We start from the raw sequence: 6,000 nt of genomic DNA, 5'->3' as shown, positions 1-6,000 counted from the left end.
TCAAAGACTTGAACGAGAAGGAGAAGAAGAAGAAGAAGGAAAGAAAGAGTTTGTGTTTATGTCCGTTATTGTCTTCGAGCTCTCTCGGTCTTAAATGGTTGTGTGTGTGTGTGTAAACAATATTTGGCAGAAACTGCTGTCTGCCCAGAGAGCAAGAATACAAAGGGATGCCATCTTTCATTCTCACAGATAAATAAACCTCTTCAAGGACCATTTAAACCAGGGGGGTATGCATTACGCTTTTTTTTTTTTTTTTTTTTTTGAGGAAGCATTTTGATCAAAGCCTATTTCCTTCCCTTTACCACACCCCCTCCCCCCCAAAACAAAAACAAAAAAAAAACTTGCTCCCCTCCCAGCCTCCTTTATCCCACACTTCCCCCCTCCTCCCGCACCAGGGCTGCCTTGCTGCTGCTAATCATTGGTGGTCTCCTGACTGCCAGCAGTAATTGATTGGAGAGAAAGGGGTGGAGCGGTGGTGGTGGGGGGGCTAGCCGTTGAGGGTGGGGGGGTGGGGGGTGTAGGGGTGGAGGGGAGGCACGGAGGGGAAAGTTCAGCCCAGAAGTTCTAGAGGTCACTGGCCTTTTCTTCTCCCCTCTGAACTCCTTTTCTCAGGCTATTAGGTATCAGCCAAGTATTTGGCACACTTTCTGAGAGTTTCTGGCGGTGGCGAACACAAACAGGAAGGTCCGCGTGAGCAAAAAAAAAAAAAAAAAAAAAAAAAAAATGGACGCATCTGCTTGAGGGAAATGATGGAAACGATGGCAAAGAGATTTGATTCATGATGTGTTGATTTAAGAAGTGAACAGAGTTGGTTAAAGGTGCTTATTTTTGTTGCCCCCCCCCCCTCCAACTCGCTGGTTGTTTGATCCCAAGCGGGTGCTCGACGTCCCTGACAATATAAAGCGTTTAGTAAATGTTTTTCTGCAGCCGTCACTCCCTCGCACCCCCTTCCCTCTAATTTCACAGGAAGAGGTGACATTCCTTACCCCTAGAAGGTGACTCATACGCCTGTCTTGTTTAGTAAATGCAATTATTGGCTGGTTAAAACATTCTCCTCCTCTGTGAATTTAGACAAAAAAAAGAAAGAAAGAAAAGAAAGCGGGCCTTTTTTTTTTTTTTTTTGTCTGACGGGGTGTGTGTTTGCCTGTGTGGGTTCCCTGTATGACCAAACAGGGTCATGTTCACCACAGAACCCACCGCTGCGGAGTACGGACGCAGAGTTTTGATGCCTGTGGAAACATGACTGTCACAGGAAATGTTCAACATGCTTCGCCATACTGCGAGGGAGAGAGAGAGAGAGAGAGAGGAAGAGAGAGAGAAAAGGGGAGAAGGAGGTGTGTTGCAGAAATGGAGCCCTCCCAGAGCAGAGGGGCTTGTTGTTGATGTTGGCCGCTCCACCGTCTCTGGGCTGTCCGGAGCTTACTGCTCTCTGCGTGTGAGACCGTTATAAACACAACTGGAGCATGCTCAGATGCTTACAGACCTATGTCTGGACATGTAGACTTGCTCACAGAGGGCCTGGTGATGTAACTTCTTGAATGCAACTGAGAAAGATGAATAAAAAAAAAAAGGAAGAGAAAACCCTAAGGGCCACGATACATCGTAAAGGTTTGCATACCCTTTGAACTTTCCCAAGCTTGTACCCACAGAAATCAAATCAAATCGGTTCATTTATGGCACCACTTTACAACACGTGTAAATTCAATGAAATCAAATCATAAATGGAGACTGGTGAAAAGTTGTCTATCTAAGGAAACCCAGCAGATTGCATCGAGTTATTGACTTGCAGCTTTCACTCCTCCTGAGCGTATAGTCGCTTGTGTTGTGTTGTTGACTTTGCAGCAATCCCTCATACTGAGCATGCATGTAGTGACAGTGGAGAGGAAAACTCCCCTTTAACAAGAAATACTTTGCTCTGATTTTTATGGTATAGACTAAATTAATACAGATTAGTGCAAACATTAGTGCAAAAATAAAAATGTTTTCATTTTTTTCAAACAAACCAAAATCTAAAAAGTGCATTCATTTGTGTTAGGCCCCACTGAGAACCACCTTATTATGCAATTACAGCTGAAGGGCTTTTGGGTTCGTTTTAACCAGATTAGCACAACTAGAGAATAAAAAATGTTTCCGTTTTTTTTTTTTTTTTTTTTTTACAGATGTTTAATTAGCTCTAGGTTCGGACTTTGACTGGATCATTTTAACTCACAATTATGCTTTAATCCAAGCTCCCCCAGGTTAGCTCTGGCTATATATTAAAAGGTTTACCTACAGGATAATCATCTTCATATCAACATTAATTAGCTTCCCTCTGTCTACTAAAGAAACACTCCCCCACATCATGATGCAGCCACCACCATGTGTCACAGTGGGAATGGTGTTTGGAGGGTTATGTGTACTGTTAGCTTTCCATCAAGTGGTCCATAAAGTTTTATTTCACCTTATGTGATCAGACATTTGATGTTTACCCTACATGGCTTGTGTTAACCTGCAAAATATACTTTTTATGGCTTTCTTTTAAGAGTGGTTTTCTTTTTGCTTTCTTTTTGCTTACCACATTGGCAAGATTTGTGTGGTGCACAACAAACAACTGTTTCAACAGATTGTCCCACCTGGTCTGTTAACCTCTGCAGCTCCACTAGAGTCATCAGGGGCCTCTTGGATCATCTGCAGCTCTAATTTGGGTAGATAACACAGTCTTTTCAGCTTTGCAGATGATAGATTGAACACTACTCTGTGCAATGTTAAAAAAAAACAATATTGCTTAATAGCTTACACCGGTACCTTCCTCCCTGACATGCCTGCGGTGTTCCTTGGTTTTCATGATGCTGTTTGCTAACCATGACTTTATAGCACACCACCATTTAATATTTAGGTGACCTGCAAAAGTACTTGGCAGCACTGTATTTCATTCAGGGGTATCAAAATAAAGGCGGCTGGACACAGATGCATGCCGCACTTTTCAGATTTTTTTAATATTTTTTTTTTTGTTCTCTGCACAGCTAGAAAACCTTAAATAACTTTTTCAATTTCACAAACGTGTTACTTCATGTGGGTCATACATAACATCCTAATAGAAGACAATTAAGTTTGTGGTTGTAATGTTAGTTCAGGTGGTAGGAATACTTTTGCAAGGCACTGTGAGTTAAAGAGAAATAACTGGAATAGTTTCACATTTACATTATGAGATGAAGGACTGCTGCAGTGAAGAATTGTGGTTTTTACATGTTGGCCTCAGCCTTCTTAAACTGCCTCAGGCTAAAGCAGCTGTGAAGCATTCATTTTTGTCTGTTTTGTCACTTACTGTGTCTCCTAACATGCTTCGTAAGGAACTCATTTTTCACAGATCTGCATGGGAAGGTCACAGGTTTTCATCTCGTTTTAAACACAAACTCAATAAAGAAGATAGAACATTAATCCCGCATCTGTGTTTTCACTCCCCTGCTGCTTATGTATATTCAAACAACATGTACGGGAAGATTATGAAGATGATTAAACCCGATATGCTTTTGCAAACACCAGACCAAGATATCATGAAAGCCAGGTTCCCGCAGGCTACAAATAAAAAAAGCTCTTGTGTGGTTTAACTTTATCCAGACGTGCAAATACCAGTGGAGGTCCCTCTGAGAAGTGGTGGGGTCTGTTTTATGTCCTGATGGTTTGGAGTGTCTGCTCTCTACTGCCTCCCTTTGTTGGCCAGGCAGCACTGATTTGGATCAAGTCATAGACCCCCATCGTGCATATTCATTACATGGACACCCATAAACCTGATTTGAAAGTGGTGTTTTCTGCCTTGCTTTTATGCTCACCATCTCTGAGCCTGCACAAACGCTTTTTTTTGTTGTTTTTTTAACTTTGCTGTCATGCTCAAACCTGAGATACCCTAAACCCACATAACTTCAACCTCTCCCATAAAACCTGTGGTCAGGATGTTCTCTTGAGATTAGCTCCAAAAGTGGATACCACCATGTGGGTCTCTGCATGACACGGTTATAAAAGCTCTTTTCACCTGACTTTAGGAGTCTTTCTGGTCTCTCGCTCAGTCTGTCAGCAGTCGACTGGCTGCCAGCTGAAATCACCACAAGGTGCTGTAACTTATGCCTAGCAACAAAGACTCTGGGACTTCCTAAGTTGAAAAGATTTCTGCGTTAGAATGACGACCATTTCCCTAAATCTGCAGCCAAAGCATACTAAAGCACCCGTTTGATCTATCATTTAGGAATGCAGTCCCTCACAAAAGTATTCACGCCCTTAGAACTTAAGCACGTTTTGCTATGTTACGACATTAAACATCATCATATTTAACTGAAGTGTTAAGCCAACACAAAGTAGCGCATGGTTGGGAGGTGGAAGGAAAATAATTAATGTTTTTTTTTTTATTATTGCTAAAGCTCTAAAAAAAATGTAATGCTTTTGTGTTGCAGCACCTTTAGTTTTTTTAACCAATTGCTTTCAGAGTCCTTCAATGTGAAAGGGAAGTCTAATTATCTGTAATCTATTGGCTAAACTGCAGAACCAGCAAGATATGGCCATAAATCTACACTGTTAGGCCCGTCAAGAATAACACTTATCAGAGACGCAGCCAGGAGGCTCATGGTAACTTTGGAGGAGCTGCAGAGATCCACAACTCAGGAGTGAGAAACTGTTGGCCGACGACTTTTAGTCACCTCCAAATCTGGCCTTTATATATATATTGAAAAGGAGACAACTATTAACTATTTGCTTGCATGTAAAACACTGTATGTTGCCAAATTAACTAACTCAACACATCCCGTTGAACACACCATCCCTACAGGGAGGTATGGTGGCGGCAGCATCATGCTGGGGGCGTTTTCGGCAGGGATGGGGCAGTTGAGAGAGCTGATGGGAGGATGGATGCAGCTAAATGTCCTGGAAGAAAACCTGTTAGATTGACTTGAGGGTGGAGTGGACAATCCAAAGCATACAGCACATCCAGAGCCAGAATGGAATGTGTTAGAGCAAATAATATTTATCTGATAGAAAGGACCAGTCAAAGTACAATAAAGAATCTGTGGCAAAACATGAACACTTTGGCTTACAGACGCTCTAAGCCGAAAGTTGACTGAATTTGAGCTATTTTCTCCAGCAGTGTGAAACTGAGACATACCCATAAGAGTTGCAGCATTTTATTTACAGTAAAAAAGTGGTTCTTTAAAGTATTAAACTGAGGCATGATTCATAGCAGAAAGAATATGTGGAGCTTTATTGCTAAACCCTACAGTAGGGAGTTTAACAGCTCTGACTTTGACATGGTGTTTTAGTCATTGTTTGTGTAGAAACTGAGAAACAGAAGCAAGAAATACCAAACCTGAAAAGTCAAATTGCTTCCCTTCATTCCAAGGAAAGACTCCAAGGCAGGACATGCACACCGCTGGAGAACTACCTATTCCTATCACTCTGCTGTCACGTTATGGGCGTGAGAACCAAAAAAATAAAAGCTTGGATATTATCTTTTCATGAAAGCTCTCGGTGTGGGTGGTGCAGTAAGCCAGTTTTAAGCTGATGCCGGATGATTCATCAAGTATCAGAGAACAGGACGGCTCCTGTGGAATGAGGGAAATGTCATCCGATGCCATACGGGTTTGTGTGAGCCACACATCCGCTGCCCCTATTCTCACAAGGCCTCCTGCCAACCACCCTCACAGAAAAAATTAAACACGGCTTTCTCAAATTATTAGAAACACGCAAGAGCGCCATCTCAAACGCACGCACGACTCCTTTTGCTTAAAGAATTAGTTTTCTACTTGTGAATGTATGTTTGACTGTATGTTTTTTTTTTTTATGGTACGGCTCGCTTATCAGTCTGCTTGAACCGCAGTGCCTGCGATGAGGCTGCTTATCATATCAAAGGATGCTCAATGAGGCTAGCATTCATTTCAAGTGTTCACCTGACCTCAAGAGCCTTTCCTCCCCCCCCCCTTCTAAGCAACACACGAGGCAGCCGACTGTAAGTTGTGTGTAGATTCAACATCACAGAGG

Source organism: Fundulus heteroclitus, chromosome 22 (assembly GCF_011125445.2).
Source record: "Fundulus heteroclitus isolate FHET01 chromosome 22, MU-UCD_Fhet_4.1, whole genome shotgun sequence".
NCBI classification, from domain to species: Eukaryota; Metazoa; Chordata; class Actinopteri; order Cyprinodontiformes; family Fundulidae; genus Fundulus; species Fundulus heteroclitus.
The sequence above is the reverse complement of the archived record's forward strand: the minus strand, read 5'-3'. Positions refer to the sequence as shown.